Source organism: Delphinapterus leucas, chromosome 16 (assembly GCF_059928025.1).
Source record: "Delphinapterus leucas isolate spDelLeu-1000000601 "Yukka" chromosome 16, BTC_Dleu_Yukka2, whole genome shotgun sequence".
NCBI lineage: Eukaryota > Metazoa > Chordata > Mammalia > Artiodactyla > Monodontidae > Delphinapterus > Delphinapterus leucas.
Window position 1 is genome coordinate 57,729,834 of NC_143144.1, and position 14,450 is coordinate 57,744,283.

Sequence of the window (14,450 nt, forward strand, 5' to 3'; positions counted from 1 at the left end):
CAGACCAATCAGCGACTTACAATCAACTGTGTAGGCACACTGTCTTATAAAGACCACTCATAATGCAGTGGTCTTTATGGTCAAATGACTTGAGTTGGACATCTAGCACTACTTACCTGTTATGAGCCTCTGAGAAAACACCTATGTACTCTGAGCCTCAGTTTGTTCTGCTGTAAAATGGGGAGATAATAACATGTACTCTGCCTCCGTCTACATGTCATTCTATCAAATGAAATAAAAATTGTCAGAGTTTGTAAGCTGTGAGCTATATACAGATACAAAGAGGCATGCTATAATTTTCATTATTATCAAGTGGGGCCAGGCTGCTTGAATAAGTGGACAGAGGCAGGAAATGCAGCTGGAAACCACAGTACCTGAGGGGAGGTTTGAGGAGTGGAGGATGAGAGCTTAGAGGGCAGTCATCTAGGCTTTCCGATTCTTCTCAAGGTCAAGCGCTATGAATAGGTGAGGCTCCACTAGATGCCGTCACACATCCCAAGGCCAAATGGCCTGAGGGTAGAGTTATAAATTCCACCAGTAATTTTAACAGCTCTGTTTTAAGCTCTGTCTCCTTTACTGAGACCCCCAACTGCGAAAGCCTTCCTGGCAATTAAGCTTCTTGAGGCTGAGCATTGACAAAGCTGGGTTGCCTCCAGACTCCCTTCCTCGCCTCTCACAGGTTGGCATCATGCAAGGATGGAAGCTGATAAAACACTCCCTCTTCCATCGCCTACCTATATCTCGCTGGCCGTGTTTCCTGCAGCTGTGCTCCAAGATGAACATTTCAATCGTCGTTCCTTAATAGCTTCATCTCCCCCTACTCCAGCGGGATGTGAATTCCGCTCCTCGCTTACATGCCCCACTTTAAGCCATCTGCACGCACTACAGGACACTTGTCACCTGACATCTTGATGTTCAAAACCATCCAGATCCTCTGGAATCTCACTGCTTGTGCTATTTATGCCCTCGGAGCATGAAACAGAAAGCAGCCCTCTCATCTCTTTATTCTAAATGTTTCATACAGGTTCCATGGACCTGGTCTGTCACAAGATGGGCTTGGTCTAACATAGTCTTTTTATTAATTTCTCATTGTCTTCCATATCCTTGTCCCTTAGTGACTATTCCGGACCCTCTCTTCTTTAAAATCCTATTCCCACTCACATTTTTATTGCTTATTTACTTCCCAGAGGCTTCCTGAGGTTATGGACTCTGTTTTATTTTCGTCTGTATCCCTAACACCCAACACACGCCCACCCCATCGTAAGTGCTCAATAAATGCAGGCCATGCCTGCACGGATAAGCCCTCTGACACTGCTGTAACATGTAGTACCCCTGATTCTAAACTAAGCATCATTAAAGCAGCAATCTGGAAAGGGTTCTGTTAACCTCGTTGTCTCACTTTAGGAGTTGGAATCTTGTTTGGTCAGTCACCTGTGGGACCCTGCATTACAGATTTATAATTATAATGATATCCAATAACATTTTTACTGTAGGACTTCTAAAGACAGCAAAAGAATTATTTGAGATGGTCTGAATCTTCACTCTGGAACGAGAATCTTAGACGGCTTACTGTAAAGTAAACAAGCATAATTATATACTGTGAAGTACAGATATACAGTGGGATTCTGCTATTAATTTCCACTCACTCCTCACCAAGGATTGGTGAAAATCCTTAGCCAAGTGCAGTTAAGGAAATGTCCCTGTTTCACCTGGTTTGGGTTTATTGTCAGCGTGCCACTCACAGATCCTTTTCCTCCAGCTTCCAGGCTGTTCCTGCTTCACACTGCACGGTCCTGGGAGGCTCCGCTCCCTGCACCAGGATTCCCCACACAAGGACGTGTGTCACTGCAGAGACTTCTTGTGTTCTGATTGCAATCCCACACAATCCAGATTTTAAATTAAAAAGGTGAAAGTGGAAAGATGTGGATAGAGGTTCATAGAATATCATCATTGGAAGAGACACGAAACATCACTGAGTCCAAGGATCACACAGTTTTCTTCCTCAGGTGTCTTGCCAACCAGCGCTGCGTCCAGGCTTTGCCGGAAAAAATGCAGTGACCACTCGGTGATTTGGCCACAGGCACGGGATGAAGAGTGACATATGTCACATATCTGCCTCCTTGCAGAAAGGCAGGGGAGTCATATGGGTGAAGGAAGGGCAGGATTCAAGTTGAAAATAGCCCTGGGGTTTCAGGAAAGTGGAGGCATGGTGGCAGAAATAGTGTTCTTTTACTCAATATCAACTGATATTCAAAATCACTTTCATTCCAACAAGACTAGTAGCAAAGTGCAAAATAGTGGCAAGAATGCCACCCGGCTGGTATGGGGCAAAACAGGCCCAAACCCAAGCTTCCGTCAAACAACCAAAGCTGCAACTCGGCTGATTTCCAGATGGTGAGTGTTGGTGGGAGCACAGGGCGGTGGCTGACCAGCAGAGCCCCACCTCCCTCAGATCAGGTGCAGCCGACTTCATGGACCAGACATGTTAGGAGAATCTCAGCTCTAAAGCAGTTTCTGCAAACCCTCTTTCAGCTTCAGCAGAAGGGAAGTTGCCATCCCACGGGGGAGGGCAAATCAAAGTGTATCCTGGGACACAAAATGCTGGAGACGTTTAAAAAGTTGTAATTTAACGAAAGGGGGATAACACTTTGATGAGACATAAATAAACACATGCATATGAGCCACAGAGAGTTATGGAGTAAATTACTGCTTATTAATAAAAATAAACCAAAGGGATTAAAAGACATAATACAACCTGTAAATTCTCTGGCGCTCTGAATTTTTGATGTTAGAAGTGAAACACAAAATTCCTAATTTTAAAATTCCAAACCTAAAATTAAAATGTCCAGTTATAGGGACTAAGTAAATGAAGGTTTACACACTTAGGGGACTGTTATGCACCTATTAAATCTTATTAAGAATGAAGGGTTTAGAACAACATGGGAGATGCTTGTGATGACTTCAAGTGAAACCACAGTTTCGTAAACACGGGATAATGTGTTTCCAGCTAGGAAAAAAGGTGCTTCACTGGAAAAAGCTCTCTTTATTCCTTTACAGAGTAAGAAAGGGTTAACGTTACGTATTATGTGTACTTACATCATTATCGCTCTCTGCATGTTTTCAGCTGTCCATCAGGCATCAAAATAATAACAGCATTTGTGCTCAAGAGCTGTAACTATGGGTGGTTTTCCTTTTGTTAGTTTTATTACAACTTTCCTTCCATTAGAGTTTATTGTAGCAATATTAGAAAAGTGATAAAAGTAAATTAAAACATTCGTAATTCTGCCCTGGATAGATAGCATTTGGTGTTTCCTTTCCAGGTATTTTCATATACAGATACATATGTAAGTACATTTATTTTATAAAATTAGAATCATACTTGTGTCTGGTGAATATTTATAACCATCGACCTTGCACTGGCTGGTGCCATCCTGGCCCTGGGAAGCTTCCTCTTTCCTCTGGGTGGAAGCTCACGGGCAGTCAGATCACAGAGCAGTTTGTAACCCAACCAAGTCTGTATGTTGCTTTGTAAGATGTTAAACCTGAAATCAAAATAATGTGCAATCTTCTTAGTTTCCACAGAGGTAGCCCCTCCCCCAGTAATCTGATGAGCAATTTGCTTTTGTCCTAGAAAAAAACAGAGAAGGGCAGGATGGCTCATCAAATCCAGTGCCCTTGCCAAATGGCGGGCGTGTGGACAGGAAAATGTCAAGGGGTCCTCCTGGAAGCACTTGACCAAGAACAGCACCCTCAGTGAGCAAGGGAGCGTGCCTGCCAGGGCCCCCCACCCTCCTGCTGCCCAGACATCATCCACCCTCTCCATGCCCGAGCTGTGTGCCCACCTCCCCAGGGAGGGAGACTCCAAAGCACTCTGATGTTGCTATCACAGAGACAGGGAAGACACAGTGAAGACACGGATTAGGAACTGTCCCTCCCTCTTTTGTTCCCCATATACCCAGCCCCTGAGGGCTGAGAGCCACTTAGAGGTCTTGTATGAGTTTCCTGGAGCAGCTGCGACTAAGTACCACAAACCAAGTGGCTTAAAACAACAGAAATGTATTTCCTCACAGTCCTGGAGGCTAGAAGTTGGAAATCAAAGTGTGGGCAGGGCTGTACCCCCTTTGAAGCTTCTAGGGGAGGATCCTCCCTTGCCTCATGCTTCTGGTAGCCCCAGGTGTTCCTTGGCTTGTGGCAGCATCTCTCAGATCTCTGTCTTCACATGGCCGTCTTCCCTCTGAGTCGGTGTCTTCACATGGTGTCCTCCTGTGTGTGTGTCTCATTCTCCCTCTTCCTATAAGGACACCTGTCATACTGGATTAGGACACACCCTGATGACTGTGTCTTAACTGGATTACATCTTCACAGACCCTATTTCCCAACAAGGTCACATTCACAGATACTGGGGGTTAGAACCACAACATATCTTTTTGGGGACCAACTGAATCAATCCTCTTTCAGTATTTAGATGTATCTGGAGGGAGTGACTAAATAGGACAGATTAAGTACCTGAAAACCCTACAACTCTGCTCTCTAACACACCTCTATAATACTCAGAAAATCTTTTTGGGGTCTCTATGACAATCACAGCTTTGAAAAGTCATTTAATTTCCCTGGGTCTTAGTTTTCTCATTTATTAAATGAGTTAATGCAGTGGCTTTGAAGGCATTGGCCATGACACTGGTGGGAAGTAAGTGTTGTTTTGATGACTGTTAATGACCCAGGAACGCCAGTCTTTCTCCTGGTTCCTGCAGGCGACTCATACACTTTCCTTCTCATGTACAATTAAAGGCTGCTTGACAGCAACCCTCAAGAATTTGGTATTCATAAGCTAAAATTAGTGTTTGCAGGGTTCACCAAGGACTCAAATTTGTTATTCCAGGCTATACACAGGTGGAATTTCTCCAGTTTTTGGAAGGATGCTTTTTGGTTAGCTGTTTGGCATTCATTTTGAGTTGTTGTGGTTTCCAATAGCTGTTATTCATACTTTTTATTTATAAGTCACTATTGGTTTTGTGCCCTCATTTTCCATTTTAGTCTGATGAGAGATTTTGGTTTGTCCTAGAGTGGGTATTTTGGTCCTATAAAATAGTCCACCATTCAGACATGGATATAAATGAATTGTAGTTTAGTAAATAATCCCTTATAGATCCCAGTTGCTAAAGGAGACAGACACACAATCCCTCACAGTTTGCTTGTATGGTAGAGTGAACAGCCAGCCATCCCAGGCTGGTCAGGACTGAGGGTTTTGCCAGGATGTGGAATTTTCAGTGCTAAAACTGGGAAAATCTGGGCAACCTGGCACCATTGGCCACACTCTAGTGTAGGCACACTTCCTTAGTGTCTTGCCTGCCTGTGGATTTATGCTATTCTATTCTAACTTGCATCTCACAATTTAGATTAGTGTAATACATCTAAGTAGGGTTGTTTTTGAGACCAGAGGCCGTTCACTCACGATGTAAAATCCAGTGTATGTCAGGCTCTTCTCTTTTAATACAAATGGGTAGTGAGCCTGATGTCACATGTTCAACAAGTTCAGTGCAACAAATTCATTGGGTTCCTCTGCGATTCTCACCTCCTTCCCTTTAAGCTCATTCCCCTAATTACCAAACTTAGGAGAGGCATGGAATAAATAGGTGGGATGTTGGTGTTCTTTGGAGCTGCCCAAGTGGGTATAGTTGAAAAGGTTTAGGAACCCCTGGTTAAAGGACTCAGAAGAATGTTCCTCCCCGCCTCCTCCCCTCTGCAGTCTCGGGTTGCAGATCCACCTTGATTTAGCTCAAGGTTCTAGGCAAAGGCAGAGTGAGGACCACAGCCTCGTGAAGTATCCCTGGAGGTCCTGACTGAGAACTACCTCAAGGGAGGGTGCTTCTCACGACCTTAGGAAGATTTTGATACTGAGAGACTCCTTAGATAGTGTCCAGTACAGATCCTCTTATTTGGGTCCACTGTTTTATGGGAAGCAGGGGTGGGGGAAGGGAGCTGCTATTAATTGACGTGTACACCTTCAGCATGGCAGAGCTCGGATTAGGGGCTTTTTGCTTCTGACTTAATTTACTTCAGTCCTCGCAGCAACTCTGTGAAGTCTGACTGACCCGACTTTGCACTGGCCTGACATACCTCAAACCCTGTGCCCCGCAGTCCCCAGGGTCCCAGAGAACCGAGCACTCCACTTGCCTGAGCAGAGGCCGCTCTCAAACTGTGAAAGGAGCAGAAGCCTTAAGAAGCTCAAACAAACAAACAAGAGGTTGACAATTTAAAAATAAAACCAACACATACTGAGCCTGGAATGGAAGTTCCTGATGGGTCCTTCCTTAGAACGCACTGCCCCCGATTCACCCCAAGCCCTGGGCGACCCCTCTGCCACTGTTTAGGTTGCATTTAAGGTTCCATTGGCTCATGGGGCATCACGGCCACCATAAAAAAGGTGGCCGAACCATGGATGGGAGGCTGCTTTCCCCCCACGTACATCTCTTCCCAACTCGGAATGTCTTTTCAAACACAAACATTTCTCTGCCTTATATTTCCAGAGGAGGTGTCCTTACGCGCAGGTAGGCGACAGTGCTGTGACCTGGTTCCTGCTCAGGCGTTAAGGTTTTTCTGTCTCCTGGCGAGGGACAGGCACAGCATTCCAGGCAGGGTAAGCAGTGGGACTGCTATTTATTTAACTGCTAATCCCACTTATGTGAAATTGATTTACTATTATAACTCCCCTTGCTTCCTGCCCTGAAGGGCTCCTATAATTTACACCTGACTGCTTCTCTGTGCCCTGCTTCCTGGGCTGAGGGTTGGGAGCTGGTCTTGGGGTGACTCATGTTAGGAGGTTGTTTACACCGGAGAGAGGTTTTCTCATTATAGACTGAGGAGGGTTACCATAAAAGCAGTGGTGGTGTTTTTTTTTCCCCTTAATAACCGGTTCCCCTTTAGGTCACCCCTTTCCAAGGAAGTTTGTTTACTATTATTAAACTTCTTCCCCACTCCAAGTGCGGGCGGCTCCAGTTTATACAGTGTGCAGATGACTTCCCACCTTCTCTAGTGCAAACCCGGCCCCTGTGTTCTCACCTGTCTCCGTCCTTGATGAAATGCAGGTCAGCTGCACAGTCCCAAAGCAGGCGCTCACGGCCAAGGTGTCCGGGGCTGCCCTTAGAATAAAGAGCTTGCGGGGCGCCGTTACTTACCAGGTTTTACAAACATCTCTAAAAAGCAGGGTCTGCTCAGTAACGCTTCTACAATAAAGGTCCCCTGGCCAGGGTCTTTCACCTTTCTTGTGGGAGGGGTGAGCAAGGAACTGTTGGCATTGAGGTTGCTGGTGACAGGGCCCTTCTACTGAGAACAGAAGGATCCATGCTGGCCCCCTGCGGACACCCCCATATCGAGCTCCTGGCCTGAGCAGACAGTGCGGGTGATGGTCTGAAGATCTGGTTCTAGCCTTCTGGAGACACTGCCCCATTCCTAAGTCGCTTCCATCACCGAACAGCTCATTTGGGTGCCTAGGAGAAGCCGAGAGAAGGCAGCCGCAAAGCTTGCCTTGGAGGGGCGCTGCCAACATGTGAATGTGGTCACTTAAACAAGTGAAGGGACTGGTCACCTTCCAAGTGGTATACAGTCGCGGGTGTCTTCTCAAATAAACCTCGTGTTGGCTGTAGAATGAAATCAGCCTTCAGCCAGGCTTGAGCCTTCTGTCCTGCCTATTTCCCATCATTGCTTTTCACAAATCCTCTTCCCAGCCAACAGCGTGCTCCTGAGCTCTGCCCATTGCTACCTCCTTGCCTTTGCTGCGTGGCACACTGGAGGACTAGAACGCCCTCCTCATGCTTTTCAACCACCAAGTCTGGAGTGACCTCACTCTAGCTCAGGTCCCCTCTGCTGGAAGAAATACTCCCTGACCCTACCTGTCCACAGGCAGCTCTCTCTCCATCAGATTCCACTAGTGCGCTCGGTACAGGTTCATATGGCACTGGAGGTGTTAATAATCCTTACACGCATGTTCTCTGCCTTCCCCCAGTGCCCTGCGGATACTGTGAGACTAGGGACTGTTGCTTCACATTCATGAGCAGCCCTTCACGTAAGCAGGCCAACAAGGAGGGAGACTTGATGATGATACAACCAGTTATCTACTAGTCAGACCCAGAGTGTAGCTTCTTGCTTAGAAGCTGCTTTTGGTGTCAGAAAGACCTCACTTCTAATCTTGACTGTGTCAACTCCCAGCTTTATGACCTTAGGCAAAAGCTATTTAACTTCACTGGACTTGTTTTTCATCTGTGAAAACAGACACCCAGTGGAATTGGCTCTCGGGTTTGTTGTGGATTTAAACGAGGTAACACATGTGAAATGCATGGTTGGTGCATTGGCTGGCACCGAATCAGGTCTCAATAAACAGCAACCGTTATTATTATCTGATTCTTTTTTGGGCTGGTGCCCAGGTATCTCTGCTACAGCAAGACTCAGCAAATAGCAAATTAATGGAGATGTTGGTTTTAGGGGAGGCATCCTAGTGAGAATGTTGAAGTGAGGCCTGGAGATCCAATAAGGAGAGAAATCAGGGGTTAAGCCAACCCTATTTCTCCCAACTTTTCAACCACCTGCAGACAGACTAGCTCTTAGCCGATTCTCCAGATACTGCAGAGTTTTTCCAGAGGCAGGTGAAGAGTGACTATGTGTGACTCTGAAGACCTGTACTTGTCACCTGACCTTGAACATAACAAACAGCCCGTGAGGAAGGTAGCTCCAATTACAGTCGTGGACTTGGAAGAGCTCTCTTAAGGCAGATTGATTTATTGGACCAGAAATTCAGCTCAACAGCCCATGCACAGAATCTGTCCTTGGCAAACTGCCCTGCCTGCTTCCTTCTCTCTTGCTCTGATATATTGATCTGTATGTGTGAGTTGCTGCAGTTTATTGTACAGGTCTGTGTGTGTGTGCTACCGTCCCAGGATGGAAGCTCCTGGCTTGGGGGCCCTCTGTCTGAGGGATCGCCAAGCCTGAAACTAGAAGGTCTCTTGCTCCATTTCTTCATGTGGTAGCTTAATTTCATTCGTCTGCTTCAGGTGGGCCCAGAATGTTCCAGACTTCCTCTCACTCTGTCTGGCCTTCTGTTTCTGAGTGCAGTAACGTGTCATTTTGCAAGGAAGGAAGAAACCTAGTCTTCGTTGTGTGCCTTGTGCCAGGCAAAACATCACTATCCCCATCAGTCAAAAAAAACTGAGACTCAGAAGTGTTAAGGAACTTTCCCAAGGTCAAATGGCAGTAGAGCCAAGATCCATGCCCAGGTGTGTCTGAGTGATGACCTCAGTGATGGCAGACTCCAAGCTTAGTCCTGCTGGGGGACAAATGGCCAGCCATTACAGGAGGGACATCTAGATCACAGGGTCACCTTAAATAGAAATACTCTGAAATGTAGGGTCACAATTTCCATTCATGTCATCAGACATATTTTATACCCACCATGTGCATGGCTGTTTGCCCTCCCTTGTACTATCTATTGCTGTGTAACAAATTACCACAAACTTAGCAGCTTAATACCCATTTATTATCCCACAGTTTCTGCCGGTCAGGACTCCAGGCAGGTTTAGCTGAATCCTCTGCTTAGGGTCTCATAATGCTGCAATCAAGATGCTGCCCAGGGCTGCACTGTCCTCTGGAGGCTCGACTGGGGATGGATCCATTTCCCTGCTCACATGCCTGTTGGCAGCATTCGGTTCCTTGAGGTTGTAGGACTGAGAGCTTGTTTTTTGCTGGCTCTTGGTTGGAGGCTGCTCTCAGGTCCTACAGGCTGCTTTCCATGTGGGGATTCCCAGTGTGGCCACCTGTTTCCTCACAGCCAGCCCAGGAGAGAGAGTTTCCTGCAAGATGGGCGCTACCATCTTGTGTGACATAATCACATACATCCCATCACCTTTGTCATAGTCTGTTGGTTAGAATCAAGTCACAGGTCCTGCCCACACTCAAGGGGAGAGAGTCACACAAGGGCATGGACACAAGGAAGCAGAGATCATGGGCTGGGGGCACCTTGGGGGTCTGCCCACCACATCCCTCTTGTCCTTTCCCTGTTCTTTCTTTCTCTTTTTCTTCATTTCACCATCATCCTCATCTAGACTCAGACCTAGGGCTTTGCCAGTAAGTAAGAGCTTTACAGCAATGACATTAACAAGTAATATGACTTTGTGCCAGGCACCAAGCTAGTTTTCTTTTTAACTTTCTCTTAAAGTATAATAGACACACAGAAATCTGCAACATCCAAAGTGAAGAGTTCGATGAATTTGTTTGAGACCGAACATACCCGTGTAACCATCCCACAGATCAAACAGCAGGATATTACCAGCACCCCAAGGCCCTCTGCAAGCTCCCTTCCAGTCCCTACACCCTCAAAGGTAAATCTCTAACAGCATAGATTATCTCTTCCTGTTTCTGTACATGTTATAAATGGCGTCCTACAGCCTGTGTTATTTTATGTCTGGCTTTCTTGACTCAGCATAGTGCTGTGGCATGCGGTTCTAGGTTGTTCGTTCTCATGGCTGAACAGGATCCCCTTGTGTGAATATACCACAATTTGCTTATCCGTTCCACTGTCGATGGGCACTGAGTTGTCGCCAGTTTGGAGGTGTTACAAATGGTGCTGCTGTGAGCAGTGTATTATGTACCTTTTGGTGAACACCTGTAAGCATTTCTGTTGGAAATCTCCGTGGGAGTGGCATTGCTGGGTCGTAGGGTGTGCATATTTCCATGGGCTATGTTTCTATATAGAATGCTCACATCCCCTCTGTGAGGAAGTCGTCATCATCCCCTTTATGCATGACAACATTTGAGCCAGACCCGCACTTCCTCCAGAGCTCCTGAAAGATTAGACCGGAGGAAAGGCACAGTGGAGAAAGTGTAGGTCTGGCTCCAATGCTTTTCCACTATCGGCAACCCTCTTTATTACTTTTGTTTAAGAGATCCATCGTTTTGGAAGAGTTCTGCACATCAAGGTACCAAGGAAATGTCGTTTGTTCACTATCATTTAATTCATCTTCCAATTCTCTTATTAGTCAAAGACATATCTAACCAGCTGCAGTGTGGCTGATCCAACAACATGTATAACAGAACTGATATAATTTCAGAAAAAGACAAAGGAAGTCCTGGTTTGGGTTCACCTCTGTAGCCTCCTTACAAGAACACAGGGTTTCTAAAGGGCTGTGGAAACGCTGACAGTCTGCTGTCCTTCCCCTTGTGATGTGAGGGAACTCCAGGTGATGGAGATCCCCACCCCTCCACTAAGGAAATCTAAAACCCAGACCCTGTCTGAAATCCTCTGATTTATGATCAATAAATATACATTAGTGCATAAGTAATTCACAAATCATTCAGACTAGACCTAGATCATCTTTTCAAACAAAATTTCAAAGCCCCAACCATTTATTATGGGCTTATTCTTAAACTAAGATAGGTTATAAGAAGATAGGAAGGAACACTTTCCAAACTGCCACCAAGTGGCCAGAAAGACTCAGGCTATTGCTTACATGTGGGAGTACTAGGTTCTTTCCCCTTTGTTTCTGTTCTTCTCCATCTCTGTTTCTCTTTCTCTGTCTCTCTCAGTGTGTCTCTCTTCATATGTGTATGTATGACATATATACCATACAAATCTCTCTCATATACATATATCTCCTGTATATACACATATGTAATATCACATATATATTAGAGAGACAGAAAGACGTCTATCTTTATATCTCTATCTCTATCAACAAAATTGGGATCCCACGGTATCTTACTTTTTTATTAGCATTTTTTTCTATGCGATTAAAAAAGTAATTTCAAAAACATGATTTAAAAAATATTGCTGTTTCGGGCTTCCCTGGTGGCGCAGTGGTTGAGAGTCTGCCTGCCGATGCAGGGGATACGGGTTCGTGCCCCGGTCCAGGAAGATCCCACATGCCGCGGAGCGGCTGGGTCCGTGAGCCATGGCCACTGAGCCTGCACGTCTGGAGCCTGTGCTCCGCGATGGGAGAGGCCACAGCAGTGAGAGGCCAGCGTACCACAAAAAAATAAAAAAATATTGCTGTTTGATATTCCATCACATGCAGTTACCATGATTAATTTAACTAATTCTCTATTTGGGGATGTTTAAGCTGTTTCTAATATTTTGCCATTGCTAATAACACTACATGAATATGTCTGTACCTAAATCCTTGGGGACATCCCTGATACTTTCCTTAGGCTAAATGACAAGATGCTGAATAACCTACCAAATGGGGTGGCTTTTGGATGTTGACTTTTGAGTCTCATTATTAAATTTAAATTTATGCTGCCGCCAACAGTGTATAGAGTGTCTTTTCTGCCCACCCTGGTAATTTTCTATTATAAATAATTTTTCTCAATTTTATAGGTAAAACACGATTGTTTGACTTTAATTGACTCCTGGTGAGGTTAAATATTTTTTCAGACTTGCTGTCCATTTGCGTTTCTCTTTATTTTGCGTTTTGTGTTCCTTTTTATGCCATGTGTTTTCCCACTCCTCCACAGAATGCCACCCTGTGCTCGGGCAAGCCTCTTTCCCTGCTGCATCCCTGCCTTTACCACGGGAGTGATATTAGTGTCCCATAGAACTCGGCATGGTCAAATGCTTTGCAAACAGAACATATGTCAGAAAAATGCACATTCACAAGGCCCGCAGGTGGCTTGGCCGGCCACATCTGTCATTCCTCCCATTAGGATCCCCGAATCCCTCCCAGAGCTGTAAACCTCACATCTCACCCAGACTCTGGACCTTCACCCAGGAGCCGTCAGAGCAGGAGGGGCTGGCCACGGTGCCTAATGACTTAACCAGGTGAGGTTCACGTGTGCATGATTGTGCCTCAGAGGGAGTGTTCCCTACTGCTTTGGGGAAACAGGCAACTGTAAATCAGGTAACAATATGGCACTGACTTATTTATCCTTGTAAGAGTTTTACATTCTGAAGTCAGCAGGGGATCCATCGCCTGATCCACGGCCAATTTTCAGTCATCACTTTGGGAAAGCTCAATCCCCTTGCTCAGCTGGATGGCATGCAGGGGGCGTGCATGAGGCAAGGCACCCCACCGGGCCAGACCCGATCCTGTATCTCAGTTGGAACCAAATGTTATCTTCCAGAGATGCGAGACAGAGACAGGAAGTCACCAAACAGCAGGAATTTCTCCCCCTCACTGCTAACATTGCTCTTTCACACCCCCCAGCCTCCTGGAGCCAAGTTCCTCCTCCTTCAGAGGGAATGTTTGCCAGGATGACAGCTGCACCCTGGTAGGTGTGACAGTGAGTCATTCGAGTTGGAGTGGACATGATAAAAGAGAGGCTGGTGCTATTTAGCAATCAAAGCCAAGACTGCACTCAATGTCCCCAAATATTGGGCTGGCCAAAAAGTTCGGGTTTTTCCGTAAGAGCATACCAAAATCTTGAACGAACTTTTTGGCCAGCCCAGTAAGTCATGGTATAACACTTACAAGAGAATATTAGGCAGCCATTAAAAAGAACGTTGTCAAAGAATTTTTATGAGACTGAAAAATGCTCATGACATGAAGTAAAATGAAGGAAAGAAAGGTGTAAAACCCACCTGTAGAATATGATTCCAATTATGTAAGACTAGCTGGAAATATTGTACAATGGTGACTGATGGTCTCTGCAGGTAAGATTAGGTTTGAGGTTTATGTTCTTGATTATTTTATTTAAAAATTTTCCTACACTAAGCATTTGTAACTTTTATTTACAAAAAGAAAATAATATTTTGAAAGACCGAGTCTGACGTGATCTGCCCCAGGCCCCTGGGATTTCACAAGTTCCTATTTGTTATTCAATTCTGCTCTCCTTAAGCTAGTGTTAGGGATGGATGTGCTTGCCCACACCCCATAGCTTTCCTTCCTCCCTCCCTCCCACCCTTCCTTCCTTCTTTCTTTCTTCCTTACATTTTCCCCCCTTGGGCCCTGGCAAATCTTTTGAGAAAAGCAAATCTTAGAAACCAGACCAAAACCAAATTTTCAACAAGCTCAAAAATTTAGTTGTACCAATGTTGCATGAAGCAGAAGTAGGGGACAAGATTGACAGCCCTTATTGTGGGAAGACCTTGGTGGACCCAAAGATTGCTCTGCTCTGCCCTGGTCACACTGCTTCTAGTGGGCTGGTTAAAAAAAAAGGATGTCAAAAAGACTGCTTTCTGCAGAATCCAGAATCCACCATCAATACCAGCAGCAAGACCACCGCTGTGTACCAAATGCTTATCTTGTGCCAGACGGTGGACTAAACCATGATCTATTGTCTCATTTGATCTTTAGAACAACCCCTTTACAGATGACAGATCTGGGTTTATCGAGGTTAAGTAATAAGGCAGGTATTTGTTAATCTATAAATTTGCCCAGGAAAGGGAGGGAGGTGATGCCCCAGGGAATGTTGCACCTCCTCTGCTGATGGGGGCTCGGGACCACGGCCTTGGCTGCTGGGATGGAAGC